Consider the following 22,436-nt stretch of genomic DNA (forward strand, 5'->3'; position numbering starts at 1 on the left):
AGGGCAGGATAAAGGAAAACACTGACAGCCAGGAACCCACCCTGGAGCCTGGGAAGCAGAGATTTGGGCTGGGGTTTTTGCTACAAGAAAATAAGGTAGAAAGAAGAAAGCCAAGATTCTAGGGGAGGATTTTAGAGTCATCGAAGAGCCTAAAATGATAATGCTGTGAAAACCAGTAGGGACAAGATAGCACAGCAGATGAGAGTGCTGCCAGGCCTGGAGTCAGGAGGCCTGAGTTCAAATGTGGCCTCAGACACTTTCTAACTGTGTGACCCTGGGCAAGTCACTTAACCCCCATTTGCCTGGCCCTTGCCACACTTCCATCTTAAAATTGATACTAACATAGAATAAGGGTTAAAATAAATGATCCTTTGAAAACCTTAAAAAGCATCATATCACTGTCAGCCCTTACTGTTGAAAGGCAGGAGAGCCCAATGTGGATTATGCCAGATTTGGAGTAGGAGATAGTTGGGTTTAAATTCTGCTTCTGGCACATACTAATTTTCCCCAGGAATAAATCACTTCCCCTCTCAGCTTCAGTTCTCCATGTTTAAATTGGAAATAATAGACTTTAGCAATCACCTCTCGGGGCTCAGATAAGATGATGTAAGTAAATGCCTCCAAGACTTTAATGTGCTGTGGAAATGTCAATTATTATTGTTATTATCCATCAAAGTATCCCAAGAGTCCTGATGGCCAAGAACTGACTTAAACCTGCAGAACAGGGAAAGAAATAACATCAGGCTGATTCAGAGATAAGTGAATAGAATAGAAGCCTTTGAGAATTGTCTTCGCATAAACTCTGGGACCCTCCCATCTCCCCCATCTCCTACTGTCTTCAACCAACCCCCCCCCCACGAAGACATCCTTAGCCAACAGCATCAGAGCAAAAATTCTCTCTCACTAGGTTGAATTAAAGGTTGATGTGGCCTCCTGTCTAAATTAGTGAGATGCCTACATTCTACACTATTTCTAAGGAAGGTCTTCTTGTCACTCTTCAGGAAGATGCTTTTGTGCATTACTCCCCTCCTTCATGGATTCTCTATTATAGAAAAACTAGCCTGCTTGAGATTCCCTCTACATGACCTTCTGTATCTTGGCAAAATCTTGGCAAATCTTGGCACATGCTGTTCCATGTGACTAGAATGCATGACCCACTCACCTCTGGGTTACAACCCCCTTAGCATTCTCCTTAACCTCCTTCTGAAGGCTCCCCTGCTCTGATCCCACTTCTCGGACTTCTGTGACTGCTGCTGCCTTGGTCACCCAGCTGGTAGCCACGGAGGATTATGATAAACCCAATCAGCAAATGTTGCAAGCTTTGAAGGACACCCACAACCAGCTGCCCATCAGTTCCTCCTAGGCCACTATGGTGGCCAGCTCCAACCATATCATGTCACAATGTAGTGCAGCAGAGACTATGGAGGGGCTCTTCTATCACATAAACCTCCAGGGCCTCAGCAATGATAACTTTGTACTCTCCCTTCCTCTATTTGGTCTGGGCCAGGAGAGTTGGAATTGAAGATTAACTCCATTTTGGAGAGCCACTCAATCCAAAGATAAAGCTTTAGAGATTTGGTTCCCTGAGTCAGGGAATTGGGGCAGCTTAAAAGATGGCCCACCCTGACAAATATCTCACCAAAGCTAGCTATATATCCATTGAATGATGAGTGATAGGGGGATATCAAAGGATTCTGTCTTAATGCTCTGAGCTCTGCAAACCATCAGCAGTCTCAAGGGGTAATTGAATCAGTGGGAGACTTTCACAGCTCACAGTCCAGAGGCCATTATATCACCTTGGAAGAACTGAAACTTGCAGAAACCCAGAAACAGAGTTAAGGGAAGCAGCAAGGAAAAAAACAGAGTTCAAGAGAGTATACCCATCTACTCTAAGAACCTATACAATAACAGGGAAAGTCAAGAAAAAGACTGGGAAAATGAGCAGACATCAAAAAAACTACCTAATGATAGAAAAATTTTATGGAGGCAAAAAAGAACAAGGCATATCCATACAAGGGGACAGTGAAGGCAAAGTAAACATATTCAGAACTTCAAAGGAAAATATTAATTGGTCTCAGGCTCTGGAAGAGCTCAAAAATATTTCAAAAATCAACTAAGAAGAGCAGAAGAAAAATAGGGAAGAGAAAGGAAAGCAATGCAAGGAGAAAAATAACAACAGAATTGGCCAAATTAAAAAAAGAAATCCAAAAAGCTCACAGAAGAAAAGCATTCCTTAAAAAATTAAAATTGGGCAACTAGAAGCTAATGACTTCATGAGACATCGAGTAAGAATATAACAAAATCAAAAGAATGAAAAAGAAAACAGAAGAAAACATGAACTATCTCAGTGAACAAACAACTGACCTGGAAAAAAGTTCCAGAAGAGATATTTTAAGAATTATTGGACTACCAAAAAGCCATAATTTAAAAAAAAGCTTCACAAACTTTCATAAGACCATCATAATACAAGAAATTATCCAAGAAAGCTGCCTTGATATTCTTGAACAAGAGAGTAAAACAGAAATTTAAAGAATCCACAGATCACCATCAGAAAAATATCTCCAAATGATAACCCCCAGAAATATAAGTAAATTCAGGAGCCCCCAAGACAAGGAGAAAATACTACAAGCTGCCAGAAAGATAAAATTAAAATACTATAGAACTACAGTTAGGACCACATAGGATTTAATGGCCTCCACATGAATGGATCAAAAGGCATGGAATATGATATTCCAGAAGGTGAAAGATCTATGTTTCCAACCCCAAATCATCTACCCAGCAAAACAGTATATTCTTACAGGGTAAAAAATATGGTCATCTAATAAAATAGAAGATTTCCAAGTATTCCTGAAGAAAATGTCAAACCTAAACAAAAAGTCTGAAACAAGAGAATCCTAAAAAGTTAAATAAGAAAGAGAAAATGTAAGGGATTCAATAAGGTCAAACTGTATGCATTCTTACATGGAAAGATAACATTTGTCATAATTAAAATTTGTAGAAAAGTTAGAAGGAGTATACATAGGCAGGGTGTGGGAGTAAGCTGATTAGGATATTATGATGTTCCAAAAAAAATCAAGGGCAGAAAAACCTGAAAGACTTATGATGGAGAATACTATCCACCTCCAGCAAAAGAACTGTTGAGTTGGATGGATGCAAATCAAAACATACTATCTTTCACATCAGTGTATTGAAAGTTTTATTTGGGGATTTTGATTTTGTTCGAGTTTGTTTTTACAACAATGACCAATATGGAAGTGTGTTTTGCATAATAGTAACACAAATTAAAAAAAGAAAGGCTCTGTGTTGAAGGCCATGGTCTTTGCATCTGGTGGCATAATGGATAGAGCTCTGGGCTTGGAGTAAAAAAAAAAAGCCTGAGTTCAAATCTGGTCTCAAACACTAGATTTGTGACCCTGGGCAGTCATGTAACCCTGTCTGCCTCAGTTTCTTCATCTGTAAAATGAGTTGGAGAAGGAAATGGCAGACCCCTCTGGGATATTTGTCAAGAAAACCCCATAGACAGCTTTGGTACATGGGGTCACAAAGAATTAGACATGAGTAAACAACTGAAAAACAACAAGAAGTTGGATTAGCTGATCACCATCTTGGGAATTAACCAGCTGGGCTAAAGGAACTCTGGACACTGCAGCACAAGGGAGAGTTTTCAGAAGCATTTTGAATTTGTCAGATGGAATCCAATCATGGTAGATGGACAGAGTGGGGAGGAATTCTGAAAGGCCTTCATCATGGCCAAACATCAGTCAGTGGTTGCCACTGCAAGAATATTCAAAGGCAGAAGAATCACACCTGCAGGAGATGAAGAATCCTGGTAGAGGAAAGACTTCCCCAAATCAGGAGAAGAATAAATAAATCATTAGAAAATGTTTATTCAGATAGCAAGCAAGAAGATGATTCTAGCAGCCCTTCCCAAAGAGGATGCCCTGTGGTTAACATCAGTCATTTTGTCATTTCAGTCACATCAGAATCTTTACGACCCCTATTGGAGCTTTTCTTGTCAAAGATATTGAAGTCGCTGGACATTTCCCTCTCTAGCAAATAGGGTTAAGTGACTTGTCCAGGATCACACAGCTATGGAGTGTCTTGGGCCAGATCAGAACTCAGAAAGAGGAGTCTTCCTGACTCCAGACTGGATATTCTATCCATCAGCCACCTGGTGGCCCCATTAGCTACCCTGTTGGTAGTTAATATCACCAACTTCCAGGCACTCTCTGTCACAAGTCATAAATCTGGAGGCAAGTTAGTCACCCACAAAACCTAGGTCCTGGCATTGGCTAAATTGGGGCACACCAGCGACTCTGTGATTCTACTGGATGGAGTCACTGAGAATTCCACCTTTTCAGAACTCTTCAAGAAAGAGCATCAGATGCAGAATGAAAGAAGAACCAGGAGAATGTTGTTCCCAGAGACCAATACATTATAGCACAATTGAATGTAACTGACTTCGATACTAGCAGCAACGCAATGACCCAGGACAATCCCAAGAGACTCAGGAGAAAGAATGTATCCACATCCAGAGAAAGAACTGTGGGAGCAGAAACCCAGAAGAAAAACATAGGATCGACCACTTGATTCAATGGGGATAGGATTGGGGTTAAAAGATCACTCTACTGCAAATATGAATAACATGGAAGTGAAGTAGGTTTTGAACAATGATACATCTATAAGCCAGTGGAATTGATTGTCAACTCTGGGAGCAGGGAGGGAAGGGGAGGATAAAATCATGAATCATGAAATCATGGAAAAATATTCTAAATAATTTTTTTAAAAAGAAAGAACATCACATGCAAAAATCTTAAATAAAATATTAGCAAAGAGGCTACAGAAATATATCTGTGACTGCGAAAATGAAGACTGTGAATTGCCAAAACTGTAAAGATAATTTTAGTGTCTTGAATTAAATAAAAAATAAGTGGTCGCCATGGAAAAAATACCCAAATATGAAATGCCCAAGTCAGCTGGATTTTATGGAGATTTTAATTAATACAAATGAAGTAATTAAGGGAAGGGAGAGAGACAAAGTAAGAGGAAATAGTAGGAAAGGGCCTAGGCCTGAGATTTAAGAGAGACTAGTCAGTCTTTTATCCACTCACAACAAGATTTGTCCCAAGCAAAACTCCAGCTAAGTTCAGAGAGTCCTCCACACTAACTCCAAAACTCCAACTACTGAACTCCAACTAACTACCTCAAATTCAGTAAGTCCCTTCCTTTTAAAGAAATTTTCTCTTGTGTCACCTCCCCTAAATTTTCACATCTACCAATCACACTAGATGCTTTTCCCAGGACTGCCCATTCTTAGTTCTCACTATTCTTTAGTTTTCACCTTCTCTGGGTAGACTAAAACTTCACACCTCTTTTGTTAAGCTTGCCTTTTGTAAGTTGCTTGACCTTTTAGTGATTAATTTAACCTTTATAGGTACTTAGCACCCTTTTGTATTAGATCTAAAAATAGACCTAGCTTAAGGTTTCAGCTTCACTATAAGTATGAGTTGGGGACTTTTCATTGTTCAGTAAGGAATTTTACAACTTTATCTTCCCCTAAGGCACTGTCATGAGTAGGGTGGAGTAATTTTAAAAGTTTTCACATTGTTACAATAGGGGAATTTGCTTAACCAAATCTTCTAAGGTACAGTTTGAGCAGTTTTAAGATTCACAATATTACAAGGCTTATTCACTATGATCAGGTGGGATTTATACCAGTAATGCAAAACTGGTTTAATATTATAAAAACTATCAGAATAAATGACCATATCAATAATCAAACTAACAGAAATCAAATGATTATCTCAATAGATTCAGGAAAAGTGTTTGAAAAATGCAATACCCTTTCCTATTGAAAACACTAGAAAGCATAAGAATGAAAGAGTCTTTTCATCAAATAATAAGTAGTATTTATTTAAAATCATTAGCAAGAATAATCTGCAATGGGGATAAGTTAGAAGCCTTCCCAATAAGATCAGGAGAGAAGTAAGGATGCCAATTATCACCACAATTATTTATCATGTACTAGAAATGCTAGCATTTGCAATTAAAAAAGAAAAAATTGAAGAAACTAAAACAGACAATAAGGAAACTAACTGGCACTCTTTATGGATGATATGATGGTATACTTAGAGATTCCTAGAAAATCAACTAAAAAACTAGTTAAATAATAACTTTAGCAAAGTTGCAAGATACAAATTAAACCTATATAAATCAACAATATTTCTATATATTACCAACCAAATCCAGCAGCAAGAGTTAGAAAGAGAAATTCCATTTAATATCAATCTAAACAATATAAAATACTTGGGAAATCTATTTGCCAAAATAAATGCAAGAATTATATGAACACAACTACAAAACACTTTTCACACAGATAAAACTGGATCTAAACAATTGGAAAAACACTAATGACTCATGGGTAGGCTGAGTTAATATAATAAAAATAACAATTTTGCCTTAATTGACTTATTCAGTGCTATACCTATAAAACTACCAAACACTAGTTTATAAAACTAGAAAAATAATAACAAAATACATCTGAAAGAACAAAAGGTCAAAAATATCAGGGGAACTAATAAAAAAAGTTAGATGGATGGTGGCCTAGTGGTACCAGATCTTAAACTGTACCATAAAGGCAATAATCATCAAAACAATCTGACACTGGCTAAGAAATAGAAAGATGGATAAATGGAATAGACTAGGAGTAAGTGACCTCAGCAATTTAGTGTTCAATAAACCCAAAGATCTCAGCTTTTGGGATAAGAACTCACTATTTGACAAAAACTGATAGGAAAATTGGAAAACAGTGTGAGGAAAACCAAGTTTATCTCCCACCCTATACCAAGATAAGGTCAAAATGGATATATGACTTAAATATAAAGAGTGATATAATAAATGTTAGGTGAATGTGGAATACTAGACCTGTCAAAACTATGGAGATGAGAAGAATTCGTGACCAAAAAAGAGATAGAAAACATTACAAGATGTAAAAAGAATAATTTTGACCAGATTAAATTAAAAAGGGTTTGTACAAACAAAATCAATGCAACCAAGATTAGAAGGGAAACAACAAACTGGGAAAATATTTTCATAACAAATTTCTCTGATAAAGGTCTCATTTCTCAAATATATGAAGAACTAAGTCAAATTTATAAGAATCTAAGTAAATATCCAAAGGTCAAAGGATATGAATATGAATATGATATGAATAGGAACTTTTCAGATGAAGAAATTGAAGCTATCAATAATCATACAAGAAAATGTTTTTAATTCCTCTTGATTAGAGAAATGCAAATTTAAAGCAATGCCAAGATACCACCTTACACATATTAGATTGTCCAATATGACAGTACCAGAAAATGATAGATATTGGAGAGAATGTGGCAAAATTGGGACACAATGCATTGATTTGAGTTATGAACTGATCTAAACATTTTGGAGGGCAATTTGGAATTATACCCAAAAAGCTATAAAAATGCATACCTTTTGATCCAATAATACCACTGCTAGATCCATATCCTGAAGACATTTTTTTAAATGAGAAAGATTAGTAGCTATATGGAGAAAAAATAAATAGGGACAAAAAGGAATACACCTTTTTTTCAGCATAACATGGTACATTCACAAAGACTGACCATATACTAGGGCATAAAAACATTGCAAACAAGTGCAAAAGAGAAGAAATTATAAATGCAGCCTTTTCAGATCACAATGCAATAAAAATAGTAATTAGTAAGGGTACATGGAGAGGCAAATAAAAATTAATTGGAAATTCAATAATATGATTCTCCAAAATCAGTCAAAGAACAAATAATAGAAAGAATTAATAATTTCATTGAAGAAAATAACAATGATGAGACATCCTTTCAAAATCTATGGGATGTAGCCAAAGCAGTATTTAGGGGGAAATTTATATCCTTGAGTTCATATATTAACAAATTAGAGAGTGCAGAGGTCAGTGAATTGGGCATGCAAATTAAAAAACTAGAAAGTGAACAATTAAAAATGCCCAGATGGAAACAAAATTAGAGATCCTAAAAATTAAAGGGGAAATTAATAAACTTGAAAGTAAAAGAACAATTGAATTAATAAATAAGACTCAAAGCTAGTACTTTGAAAAAACAAATAAAATAGACAAAGTACTGGTCAATCTAATAAAAAAAAGGAAAGAAGAAAACCAAATTGTCAGTACCCAAGAGGAAAAGGGAGACCACCTCTAATGAAGAGGAAATTAAGGCAATCATTAAAAACTATTTTGTCCAATTATATGACTACAAATATGGAAATCTAGGTGATATGGATGAATATTTACAAAAATATAAATGGCCTAGATCAACAGAAGAAGAAATAGAATACTTAAATAATCCCATATCAGAAAAAGAAATTGAACAAGCCATCAAACAACTCCCTAAGAAAAAATCCCCAGGACCAGATGGATTCAGAAGTGAATTCTATCAAACATTCAAAGAACAACTAATTCCAATACTATACAAACTATTTAACAGAATAAGAAAAGGAGTTCTACCAAATTCCTTTCATGACAGCAAAATGGTACTGATTCCAAGGAATAGATGGACTTTTTCTAAAAAAAATAATAAACAGTATATATTTAAAACTATAAGCAAACATCATCTACAATGGGGATAAATTGGAAGCATTCCAAATAAGATCAGGAGTGAAATAAGTATGCCCATTATCACCTCTGTTATTTAACATTGTACTAGAAATACTAGTAGTAGTAATTAGAGAAGAAAAAAAATTGAAAGTATTAAAATTGGCAATGAGGAGACCAAGCTATCACTCTTTGTGGATGATATGATGGTCTACTTAAAGAATCCTAGAGAATCAACCAAAAAGCTAGTGGAAATAACCAACAATTTTAGCAAAGTTGCAGGATACAAAATAAACCCACATAAATCATCGGCATTTCTATATACTTCCAATTCATTCCAGCAGTTAGAGTTAGAAAGAGAAATTCCCTTTAAAATCACCCTAGACAATATAAAATACTTAGGAATCTATCTGCCAAGACAAACACTGGAGCTATATGAACACAATTACAAAACACTCTCTTCTTAATTAAAACTAGATCTAAACAATTGGAAAAACATTAATTGCTCATGGGTAGGACGAGCTAACAGAATAAAAATGACAATCCTACCCAAAATGATTTACTTATTTAGTGCCATACACATCAACTACCAAAAAATCTTTTTTACAGAATTAGAAAAAAACAATAACAAAGTTTATTTGGAAGAACAAAAGATCAAGAATATCAAGGGAAATAATGAAAAAAATGCGAAGGAAGGTGGCCTAGTAGTACCAGATCTTAAACTGTACTATAAAGCAGTGATCAAGACCATATGGTACTGGCTAAGAGACAGAAGGGAGGATCAGCGGAATAGACTTGGGTTAAGTGACCTCAGTAAGACAGTCTATGATAAACCCAAAGATCCCAGCTTTGGGGACAAAAATCCACTATTTGACAAAAACTGTGGGAAAATTGGAAAACAGTATGGGAAAGATTAGGTTTGGATCAACATCTCACACCCTACATCAAGATAAACTCAGAATGGGTGAATGACCTGAACATAAAGAAGGAAACAATAAGTAAACTAGGTGAACACAGATTTGTATACTTGTCAGATCTTTGGGAAATGAAAGATTTTAAGACCAAACAAGAGTTAGAAAAAATTACAAAATGCAAAATAAATAGTTTTTATTACATTAAATTAAAAAGGGTTTGTACAAACAAAATCAATGCAATCAAAATTATAAGGGAAGCAACAAATTGGGGGGGGGGAATCTTTATAACAAAAACCTCTGACTGTGAATCTTGAAATTTCTCAGACTCTACTTTAGAACATTTGGTTAAGACCATTCCCCATTTTAAACAGTGAAGCTACTTAGATCTAAAATGTGAGAACTCTACTTGGATCAGAAATGGGAGGACCTCTACTCAACCCATACTTAAGACTGCTTTAGGGGAGAAAACTCCCTGCTAAACAATGAAAAATACTTATACCCATACTTAAACCATGTCTATTTTTAGAATTTATACAATAGGGTGCTAAGTACCTATAAAGGTCAGGCAACTTGTGAATTTACAAGGAGCAAAGAGGTGAAAACTTATTCAGAAGTTTTTTCTGGTTCAAACTTATCAAAGGGATTAGTCGACTCAGCTGTGAATTCAGAATGGGCTGGCCTTTGGAAAACGTCTACTGTGATTGGTAAATGGAAGAACTTAGGGGAGGTGACATAGGAGAAAACCCCCTATATAAGAAAAAAGAATCTCTTGAGAGAAAGATCTTGAGAGACAGGCTCTAAGGAGGGTCTCTTGAGAAGAATCTCTTGAAGGACAATCTCTAAGGAGGTCTCTCAAGGGAGGCTGACTCTGGCTGGAACTCCCTCTGGGGAGACTCTGTCCCTCTGAATCCTTGCTTGGACAAATCTTATGGTGAGTGATTAAGGACTGACTGGTTTCTCTCTTAAGGCTTAGGCCTGGGTTGGCCAGGGCTGCTCTGGGCCGGCCTGTTCTTTTCTCATTATTTCCTTTTTCTCTCTCTCTCTTTCTTTGATTCCTCATTGTATTATTAATTAAAATCTCTATAAAACCCAGTTGACTTGGGTATATTCATAATTGGGAATATTTCCCTGGCGACCACCTTATATTTGATTTAAAACAAAACACTGTGGTGAAAACATATTTTCTGCAGTCACAATTTACTCACCCACTCTTATATCTATCACAATTTATATCTTCCACTATTTTACTCACAACAGTTTGCAACTTTCAACCATTTTAACTCTTACAGTTTATGGCATCCACTCTTTTAAATGCCACACTGACAAAGGTCTAATCACTCAAACTTTTAAGGAACTAAATTAATTGTACAAAAAATCCAGCCATTGCCCAATTGATAAATGGGCAAGGGACATGAATAGGCAATTTTCAGATAAATAAATCAAAACTATTAATAAGCACATGAAAAACTGTTCTAAATCTCTTATAATCAGAGAAATGCAAATAAAAACAACTCTGAGGTATCATCTCACACCTAGCAGATTGGCTAACATGACAGCAAAGGAAAGTAATGAATGCTGGAGGGGATGTGGCAAAGTTGGGACATTGATTCATTGCTGGTGGAGTTGTAAATTGATCCAACCATTTTGGAAGGCAATTTGGAACTATGCCCAAAGCCCTTTAAAAGACTCCCTGCCCTTAGATCCAGCCATAGCACTGCTGGGTTTGTACCCCAAAGAGATAATAAGGAAAAAGACTTGTACAAGAATATTCATAGCTGCTCTCTTTGTGGTGGCAAAAAAAAATGGAAAATGAGGGGCTGCCCTTTGATTGGGGAATGGCTGAACAAATTGTGGTATATGTTGGTGATGGAATATTATTGTGCCAAAAGGAATAATGAACTGGAGGAATTCCATGTGAACTGGAAGGACCTCCAGGAACTGATGCAGAGTGAGAGGAGCAGAACCAGGAGAACATTGTACACAGAGACAGATACACTGTGGTAAAATCAAATGTAATGGACTTCTCTTCTAGTAGCAATGCAGTGATCCAGAACTATTTGGAGGTACATATGAGAAAGAATACTATCTACATCCAGAGGAAGAACTGTGGGAAAATAAACAGAGGAAAAACAACTGCTTGATCACATGGATTGATGGGGATATGATTGGGGATATAGACTCTAAAATGATCACCCTAGTACAAATATTAATAATATAGAAATGGGTCTTGATCAATGACACATGTTAAATCCAGTGGAATTGTGTGTCAGATACAGGAAGGGATGGGGAAGGGGAGGGAAAGAACATGAGTCTTGTAACCATGGAAAAATCATCTAAATCATCTAATTAAATAAATTTTTTAAAAATATTTTAAAACTGAGAAAGGACCTGTTTGTACAAAAATATTTTAGCAGTTCTTTTTGTGGTAGCAAAGAATTAGAAACTAAAGGAATGTCCTTCATTTGGGGAATGGCTGAACAAATTTTAATATATGGTGATGATAGAATATTATTGTGCTATAAGGAATGATGAACTGGATGATTTCTTTAAGAACTGGAGAAACCTACATGAACTGATGTGGAATGAAATGAGCAGAACCAGGAAAACATTATACGCAGTAATTGAAACATTGTGGAACGATCAATGGAATAGACTTTGCTACTAACAGCAATGAAATGATCCAGGAAAATTCTGAGGGACTTATGAAAAAGAATGTTATCCATCTCCAGAGAAAGAAACGTGGGAGCAAAAATGCAGAAAAAACACATGGTTTATCACTGTTTTTATGGGTATAGGATATGGGGTTTTGGTTTTATAAGATTATTCTCTTACAAAAATGAATAATGTGGAAATAGTTTTGTGTGATCATACATGTATAACCCAGATTGAATTTCTTGTCAGCTCTGGGAGTGGGGGTGAGGAAGGAAGGGAGACAATATGAATCATATAACTTTGGAAAGTTTATGTAGAAATTTGTTATTAAAATAAAAAAATTAAAAGAACATCACACAAAATGAAGTGAAAAGAACCAGAAAAATAAACTACATAGTAACAAAAATATCTGATGATCAACTATGAAGAACTGAACCATTATTAGCAAAGCAAGTCCCCAAGATAAGCACAAGGGATTTATGATGAAAAGAAGGACCTTTTGGAGGCTGAGTGCAGATAAAAGCAGTCCACCTTTCACTATCTAGCCTTCATGAGATTTCTAATGTATGTGTTATATGTGTCTTCTATCATGGTGAGGGGAATATGGAAATAAGGATTGAATGAAAGCATAGATATAACCTATGTCAAAATACTCATTGCCTTCAGGGAGGGGAGAGAGAGAAAATTTGAATTCCAATATTACAAAAAATAATTGTTAAAAAATTGTTTCTATGTGAAGCTGGAAAAGAAAGAACCTCAGGATTGCTACATTGAGTGCTTCAAGGCAGAACAGCACATGAGGACCATCACTGTAGATACACCATGAAGGAAAGGGTCTTCCTACAGCCCATTTGACACCTTGGCATCAATCTCTGAGATTAGCATCAACCTGTGCAGCTTCTACTATGAAGTGCTCAAGAGTGAAAATATTCCCAGTGGAGCAGTCTTAATGGAATGAAGCACTGGCTACTGAGAAAGCAATGTTGTTAGCTGTCAACCTGAAGGGTACTGCCTTTCCTCAGGGATTTATTTTGTATATATTAATTTTCTTTGCATAGGCTAACTATCCTTCAAAACAGGGGTTGCTTCATTTTTGTCTTTGACTCTCCTGTGCTTGGCATGCAGTTAGCACTTAATAAATGCTCGATGACTAGATGACATGAGTCAAAGAAAATCAATTAATAATAATGCATCAAAGATTACAGCCCCAGCAATACTACTTTCTTCCTTCCTTCCTTCCTTCCTTCCTTCCTTCCTTCCTTCCTTCCTTCCTTCCTTCCTTCCTTCCTTCCTTCCTTCCTTCCTTCTGTCCTTCCTTCCTTCCTTCCTTCCTTTCCTTTCTTCCTTCCTTCCTTCCTTCCTTCCTTCCTTCCTTCCTTTCTTCCTTCCTTCCATCCTTCCTTCCTTCCCTTCCTTCCTTCCTTCCTTCCTTCCTTCCTTCCTTCCTTCCTTCCTTCTTTCCTTCCTTCCATCCTTCCTTCTTTCCTTTCTTCTTTCTTCCTTCATTTCCTTATTTCTTTGTTTGTTTCTTTCTTAATACTCAACATTTCTTTTAGTGTCAGTTCTAAAACAGAAGAATAACAAATGCTAGGTGACCAGAATTCAATGACTTGTCCAGGGTTACATAGCTAGGAAGGATTTGAGGCCAAATTTGAACCCAGGACCTCCCATCTGTAGGCTGGTATTCTATCTGCTGAGTCACCTGGCTGCCCAGTAGCACTGGTTTCAAAGTTTTTACTTAATAAGAGTTCCATATATTGATCCTAATTTTTATCCATTTCAGATTCATCCCTTCAAATTGTCTCTTCCAGATGTGAAGATGACTCTGGGTTCTGAGAGGCTGTGACTGGCAGAGCCCAAGCTCTGGTATATTTCCACCAGCAGGAGAGGTTTGAAGGGCGAGCTGGTAGTGAACAACTCTATTGTCCAAGGGCCAGCTAAGATTCATGCACAGTAAGGAAGTTTTAGCTAGAGCAGCATCCAAAGAGTCTTTACCAGATCTCTGAGTAACATGTAAGCTCCTTGAAGGAAGGGCCTATTTCCCTAACACCCTAGTTTAATTCCTGGCGCAGGATGATACTTAATGAGTGTTTATGAATTGGTAAACACAGTGAGGGCATTTCTGAAGCAATTTCTCTGTGCCAGGCACTGTATTCTATCTGCATAATGATAAGCATCTCCAAGGGTAAGAGGGAGTTGGGGAGGTAAAGAGGAGGTCCAGAGAGGGAGTCAGATGAGGAATGGTATGAGCATCTTAGGGACTCCTCCTGAAATAGTGGTCCTTGTCAGAGAATCACTGATCAAGAGAACAGGGCCTTGGAACAGCAAGGTGGCTCAGGGTAGAGTTGGGAGGACCTGGGTTCAACTCTGGCCTCAGGCACTTCCTAGCTGTGTGAACCTGGGCAAGTCACTTAATCTTGTCTGCCTAGACCTTGCCCTTCTGTCTTAGGGTTGCTAGTAGGACAAAAAGTAGAGGTTTTGAGAGACAGACAGGCAGACAGACAGAGACAGACAGAGGTAGGGAGAGACAGAGGGAGAGAGGAGGAGGAGGAGGGAAAGGGAAGGAGGGGTAAAGAGGGGAGAGGGAGAGGCTGATAGAGACAGGCAGAGAGAGAGAGACAGAGACAGAGACAGAGAGAGACAGACAGAGAGAGAGGGACACAGAGATGAGGAGAGGAGGAGGAGGGAAAAGGAGGGAGAGGGTAAAAGAGGGGAGGAGAGACAGAGAAAGCAGAGCCTCCAGACAGATGGCTAATAAGAAAGTGGAGGAACAATCTAGAGCGTGGGGAATCGGAAGGGAAGAGAACTTGGGTGGGCCTCTCCTGAAATAGCGACCAGGGGGGCAGGCATCCTCCTCCTGAGGCTTGTGGAGGTGGCGTTTGGATTGAGAAAGAGCCTGCAAAGTCTCAGACCTCGGAAGTATTCAGATAAAGTAGGACAGAGGACTGATGTTGCCGAGTTCCAAAAGCAAGCAGCAAGAACTCATTAAGCATTCCCTGGGTTCTAGGCACTGCTCAGCAATGAGAATACCAAAAAACCACCCCCCGGGTGTGCCTTTGAGGAAGTTCCTCGCCTTCATGGGGGGGGGGGGGGTCACAAAATAGGAGAAAGCCAACAAGCCAACGAAGGCCAAACCCATCCATCCCAGATCCGGCCAGGGGACGTGGATGGCCTCCCTTTCGTAGAGGAAAGGGTAGACGCGTTCAGGATTGATTGGGAGGCGTCCGAGAGACGAGGCTGAGCTTGTGGCCCCAGAAAAGCAGGCTCGCCTTTCCTTCTTTATTTCAGTGGAGCGGGTAGAATCTTGTCTTCATTTTGGTCACAAGAGGGAGATAGGCTCAAGTCAACAACCAATAGCTCCATCCGAGGAGGCTGGCGCTTTTCGGAACGGCTGCACTTATCGCCACTGGCCACCAGAGGGTGCTCCCGGGCGAGTTTTGTTTTGTTTTGTTTTTAAACAAAAAGGAATTGAGGGGAAACTCACTAACTGGTGGAATCGGAAAAGGGCATTTGTGGCAGGTGGCGCTCCCAGGGAGTTAGTGAGGAAGGGAAACCTCCGGGATTGGGCTATTGGAGAAAGGTTCGGCGGCAGGAGATGGAATGTTGAGTGACTAAAGTTTAGCTGGTCATCTGCCTGGACAGAAGAGGACGGCTAGGCATGAGTTTGGCTAGGGAGACCGGAGTCAAATGGAGAAAGGCCCCCTTTACACGCCAAAGGAAGGAGGTTTTGCTTCTGTAAAGAGGTGAGCTAGCCAGGGATACCTCCACTGCGTTATTCCGCTCTTTCCTCGAGCTCCGGGGGATGCAGTGACCCGGTTCTCTTGGAAGGACCCTTCCAGGAAGTATCTCCCCGTGGGTGAAACATTAAAGAGAAGCAGTGCACTCCCCCTTCCCCCCCATTGCTTGGTTGGGGCTGCTCTGCAGATGTACCAGGGCAGAGAGAGATTTTGGAGGAGGATATCTCAAGCCGGCAGGAGGCAGGAGGCACTGGGGGAATTTGTAGGAAAGCATGGACCAAAGGCACCCAAGGGTGGAGCAACACAGATGGGTTGCATCTGCATTATTGGATGGAGCAGCCAAGTGGACGAGAGGGGACTCTTTACCTCCTTCAAGTCTTTCCTTATCATTTTGTTCAGACCACCATAGATAGACCCTTTGGACAAGCTTTTTAACATTTATTTTTAAATTTTTATTTTATCATCATGCAAAGCCCACTTCCATGCTGGTCATTGTGGTGAAACCCCCAATAAAACCCTCTGAGGTGAAAGACTGTCAGCTTTGACGATCCATTCTTTCTCTGGAGGTGGATAAACTGAAAAACAACCACCACCTCACCTTCTGTCTTAGAATCTGCCCTAAGTCTGAATTCTATGGCAAGAAGAACAAATAAGGGCTAGGCTATGGGGCATAAGTAACTTCCCTAGGGTCATACCGCTGAGAAGTGTCTGAGGCCAGATTTGAACTGAGATCCTCCCAACTCCGGAACTCCTGCTAGCCACTGAGCCACATAGTTGTCACCACACCATTTTTAGAGGAGAGATTACCTTTCAACTTTTGGGACTTCTCTCATTATTTTTCTTGTCTACTAAATGTTCAATAAGCTAAGAAAGAAAAGGAAAGAGGTGGGGGGAGGGGGGAGGGAAAGAGAAAGAAAAAGAGAGGGGGCAGGAAAGGAAAAAGAGAAAAAGAAGAAAGAAAGAAAGAAAGAAAGAAAGAAAGAAAGAAAGAAAGAAAGAAAGAAAGAAAGAAAGAAAGAAAGAAGAAAGAAAGAAAGAAAGAAAGAAAGAAAGAAAGAAAGAAAGAAAGAAAGAAAGAAAGAAAGAAAGAAGAGAAGAGAGAGACGAGAGAGAGAGAGAGAGAGAGAGAGAGAGAAAGAGAGAAAGAGAGAAAGAGAGAAAGAGAGAAAGAGAGAAAGGAAGGAAGGAAGGAAGAAAGAAAGAAAGAAAGAAAGAAAGAAAGAAAGAAAGAAAGAAAGAAAAGAAAGAAAGAAAGAAAGAAAGAAAGAAAGAAAAGAAAGAAAGAAAGAAAGAAAGAAAGAAAGAAAGAAAGAAAGAAAGAAGGGAGGGAGGGAGGGAGGGAGGGAGGGAGGGAGGGAGGGAGGGGAGGGAGGGAAGGAAGGAAGGAAGGAAGGAAGGAAGGAAGGAAGAAGGAAGGAAGGAAGGAAGGAAGGAAGGAAGGAAGGAAGGAAGGAAGGAAGGAAGGAAGGAAGGAAGGAAGGAAGGAAGGAAGGAAGGAAGGAAGGAAGGAAGGAAAGAAGGAAGGAAGGAAAGAAGGAAGGAAGGAAGGGGAATTCCAAGATATTTATTAAGAATTTGTTTATACAGTGTATGATGGATTAAAAAAAAAAAAACAGACTTCAGAGCCAGGAAGACCCTGGGTGCTTTTACTGAGTTCTCCCCTTGACACATACTGGATGTGGGACCCTATATAAGTCATCTTACTTCTCAGGGCTCTAAGCTACACTCTAGGTCTACATAAAGCTAAACCTCTAAGGTCATATAAGTTGCACAAAAGATATCAACCCCTCTTGGTGGAGAGAATTTCCTCATTCTGAAATTGTCCTCTTCTGATGAATTTGCAAGTTCAATCCCTACCCCTACATCAATTTTCTAGTTTTAATTCCATGCCAAACAACGGGGATATTGAACAAGTTCCTTTAATAAATGAGGGCAAAATGCTCCATAGCATAGCTTTATAGGACAATTGGGGCACACACTGGGGGACACTGTTGACTGCCACATATTGGGCTTGCAGTCCACTAAAGCCCCTAGCTCTTCTTTGTTGGAGAAGCTGGCTAGGCACATCTCCCCAGTTCTGTGTACTTGAACAAATAATCAGAAGAGAAATCTCTAGGAAATACCATTAGATAATTTTGTGTCGTTACTGAAGCAAAATAAATTAAATAAGTGTGTTCCAAATGACCTGAAAAACAAAACAAACAACAACAAAAAAACAATTTAGTCCTTGCTTTAAGAAATCTGAGCCTAGAAAGGAAACCCAGTCTCATAATAGGAAAGGTGTTGAGTAGGAGTTAGAAGACCTGAGTTCAAATCTCATTTTGCCACTTACCTGTGTGATCCTGGGTGAGTTGTTTAACTTTTCTAGGCTTTATTTTTCTTTGGTGAGGTCCTTGTGATCCTTCAGGCCATTGCCAGGGAGCTGAGAGAAGTAGCTGAGCAATCCTGAAGAAGGTGAAATGGAGGGAACCATTCAGCAGGTGGCACTGTGTCCCTGAACTAAGAGCTGATGCTTGACTTCCTCATTGCCTATGAAGGCAAAGTAACAGCTTCCAGAGACACTCCCATGCAGTATTTAACCTGTGAAAACATTCTTGGGGGGGAGGGGGAAGGGTGGCCAGTCCTTGAGAGGGAGTGAGTGTGATACAGAAAGAAAAGGGTCCAGAGCCCAAAGATCTAGGTTTAACTCCTGCCTTTGCTAACTATGTGACTTTGAACAAGTCACCTGGACTCTGGCACTCAGTTTTCACATCTGTTTTTTTTAAAAAAAGATCCCTTTCAGTTCTAGATCACTTGTGGTGACAGTAGTGATGATGATTATGATGGTGATAATGATGATGATAAGATGGAGTCCATTGTAAAACATCCTCAGAGCCTTGCTTGGTGACAGAAAAAAAGAGGGAATAACAGGTTTGATCCCAGTGAAAGTCAATGCCAACATCCCCAAGAGGAGAATTCGACCTAAAACATCTCTGAAGCTTCCAGGGCCTTGGGGGCTTCTTATAAAATGAGGGTGACAAAGAGATGATAAGGAAAAAGACTACAAGAATATTCATAGCTGCATTCTTTGTGGTGGCAAAAAATTGGAAAATGAGGGGATGCCCTTCGATTGGGGAATGGCTGAACACATTGTGGTATATGTTGGTGATGGAATCCTATTGTGCTAAAAGGAATGATGAACTGGAGGGATTCCATGTGAATTGGGACGACCTCCAGGAAGTGATGCAGAGTGAAAGGAACAGAACCAGGAGAACATTGTACACAGAGACATATACACTGTAGCATGATCAAATGTAACTGACTTCTCTACTAGCAGCCATGCAATGACCCAGGACAATTCTGAGGGACTTATGAGGAAGAAGCTAACCACATCCAGAGAAAGAACTATGGGAGCAGAAACCCAGAAGAAAAACAACTGCTTGATCACATGGTTTGATGGGGATATGACTGGAGATATAGACTCTGAGTGAACATCCCAGTGCAAATATCAATAATATGGAAATAGGTCTTCATCAATGACACATGTAGAACCCTATGGAATTGCTCATTGGCTATAGGAGGGGGGATGGGAGGAGGGGATGGAAAGAACATGAATCATGTAACCATTTGCTTAATTAATTACTTAAATAAAAAAATCAAGTTCTGAAAGACCCTTAGGTCTTCTTTAAAAAAATGAAGGCGATCTCACCTCACCGCTGGAATGCCTTGGATAGGCCTCAGCCAGCAGCAGCATCTATGAAGGTCATTTCTGGGACCAAGGTCTATGATTTAGTCATCACTCTCTTGCATGCCTGTTAATAAGTGGGAGTCACACAGAAAGGTAAAGGCAGCATGATGTAGTAAATAGAGTCAGAAAGATATGAGTTCAAGGGGGGCAGATGGCACCTATTGTCCATGTGATCTTGGACAAGTCACTTACCTTCTTGGTGATCAAAGGCCAGAACTTTCAGAGAAGGTGCCACCCTGCCTTGGTAGATGGAGTTTCCTCATCCAAGAGTTTCCTGTACCATTAGATCAGGGGTCCAGTCTTTATTGTCCAAAACACCCAATGCAGGGATTCTTCCACAACAAACAGGTAAACTTGTCTGTGAAGGAGTCAGCCACCACTTAGATCAACCCATGGCCCATACTTAGGAGACATTTCCTAGAAAGAAGTCGGTCAACTCTATCAGATTACAAAATTCACAATTCAGGGGATACAAAAAAAGATGGAGATCGCATAATGTGGCAGCAAGCTCACCCAGTTAGAAGTGGGAGCCGTGCAGTTGGAATCCCAGTTTTGTTACTGACTTTGTGTCTGACTCTGGGAAAATTTCTTGATCTCTCTGATCACTTTGCTCATCTGGAAAATGGAGATAATAGCAATAACTCAAAAGGTTGCTTTCAGGGTCCACTGAGATATGGTACACAAAGCATTTGGCAAAGCTTAAAATATTACCTAAATAGAAGCTTATCGCTTCATGACTGTTTGTTACATCTTCTCCAGACCTCAGTTTCCTCATTTGTAAAAAGGAACAGGTTGGACTACATGACTTTTAGAGTCCTTTCTAGCTGCGAGTTCTATGCTCCTATCATTTTAGTCTTCTTAAAAGTCATGCCCTACAGAGAGTAAAGTCTATGATTGGCAGAAACAGGTTAATTGGCCAACGATTACATCTGGCTCTTTACCAAGACCTGGCAGAAATCATGCCAACAGTCTAGTTGGGAAGAGAGACAGAGACAGAGAGATAGATTTAGACAGAGAGAGACAGAGCCTGAGAGAGACAGATTGAGACAGAGAGAGATTCCTCTGGGCAACTGCTGCCTCTACCCTCCCAGTTCTTTGGCCTCTAGTCTTGATTTTCCATCAAAGAGAGTTTGTATGGCCCCTTCATCCCCCTTTCCTTAAATAGTCTGACTTATCGACTATGGAGGATGATGGCAGTCTATTGGCTGCCTTCCTACATCATCACTTGGGACCACAGTCCCAGCAGCAGCTGACTCGATTTTCCATGTTTGGGACTTATTTTTCAATGGGACTTGGAAGCTCTGCTTTTATTTTCTTCTTGTTTATTAGTTCAGGGCCAAGAAAGCCACCACATCCCCTCAGAATCTTCCAGAAAGAGGGGCCTCCTGCCCACTTATTCGATGCTAAGCACTATGGTGGGGTTTTCCCTTTCTCTGGGCTTGAGGACACAGCCTTCCCTTTGGATGGTGGTAGTTTGTTTTTTGAGAGGAAGGACTTGAACTCGGATGCCCAAGGCCAGAATCTAGCTCCTCACCATTCCTCAGAGGACCATGCCTCCATCCCGGTCCCCTGCCAGTTTGCCTTTCGGAGTTCCATCCCTTCAAATTCTGCTGGGATTTCTCTAGAATTCTCTTAGGAAGTTCCTCATCTAGGGAGCTGGGGGTTGAGGAGGCCTTCGTGGACTCCTGGCTAGAAGCAGTAGTCTTGGCCTTCCTCCCCCTTCCTGCAGCAGACTCCAGGCCCCTACTGGGATAACAAGCCTCGGCTTGCCTTGGGAAGGGGGGGTGCTTGTGGGGAGAGAAGGCCCCGGGCTCTGGTTCTTCATCTTCCAACTGTTGCTGGCTCCCAGAACTCACTTACTGTCTGGTTTTTCTTTTTGTTCTAATTGCTGGCTTGTTTTCTGCCAGAGCCCTGTGGCCTGAGCTGTGGGTCTTTAGATCAGAAATGCTGGAGGCCAGAAAACCCGAGCCCGACTTTTCTGTAATGGTAGGAAAGTCTGCTTGGGGAGATTTTCTCCTCCGGAGGCTGAGGGCCCTGTGAGCTCTGAATCCAGTGATCCCATGCCCCCCTGTTCTGGTGTCTTTAGGGGCAGGTGGACCTGGCAGGCCTCAGGACGCAGTGCCCAGCCCACTCAGCTCTTCCAGCCCATCCTTCCTTACCTGGTGAATCCAAGGCTCTCCCCGCCACAGCCAGGTTCTCAGGAAGCTAGGACTGGAAGGTCCTGGAGTCCAAACTTCTCACTTTACTGACATAGAAGCAGCCTGGATTGCTTCAGTGACTTGTCCAAAGTCTCATGGTCAGCAGTAGAGCAGAGGGCAGAATCTAGGACTTCAAGAGTGACTTGGAGGGCCATGAGAAGATGGGAATATTAATCAATACACAAATATTAAATACCAACTGTATATTCTAGGCACTAAAGGTACAAAGGAAAAAAAATGAAAGACCTGTCCTCAAGGAGCTTACACTCTACTGAGGTGGGGGAAATGGGCATGGGAAAGGAAATAAAAATAATTGGGGTGGGGGCACCATCCACTGAAGTCGAGGAAGTAGAATGAAGAAAGGCATCCTATGGCACAAGAGCTAAGTCTGGAAAGGACTTCGAAGTTCTTAGTAGTGATGAAGGAGGCCATCCAAGGAAAGGGAGCCAGTCTATACAAAGGCTTGGAAGGAGGAAAGTGAGACAACTTATACTATGAATTGCAACCAGGTGGATTTGGCTGCGATGTAGAGACAACAGCAGACAGCTCAGACAGAGAGAACTGATTCTTAAACTTGCAGTGTGAGCATTTACA

The 22,436-nt window shown here is 40.0% G+C and overlaps 1 long non-coding RNA gene across 1 annotated transcript; it reads right to left on the reverse strand.

Annotated features, from left to right (window-relative positions):
• Window positions 1–17,409: 17,409 nt before the first annotated feature.
• LOC103094122 (uncharacterized) lies at window positions 17,410–20,313 on the reverse strand. The gene is made up of 4 exons (XR_008915960.1): window positions 20,158–20,313; window positions 19,837–20,061; window positions 19,606–19,708; window positions 17,410–18,362 (listed from the first exon to the last, which is right to left on the reverse strand). It is a non-coding gene; the product is annotated as an uncharacterized LOC103094122 (long non-coding RNA).
• Between the last annotated feature and the right edge of the window lie 2,123 nt (window positions 20,314–22,436).

The sequence above is a fragment of the Monodelphis domestica genome, chromosome 2, assembly GCF_027887165.1.
Source record: "Monodelphis domestica isolate mMonDom1 chromosome 2, mMonDom1.pri, whole genome shotgun sequence".
Classification (NCBI taxonomy): Eukaryota; Metazoa; Chordata; class Mammalia; order Didelphimorphia; family Didelphidae; genus Monodelphis; species Monodelphis domestica.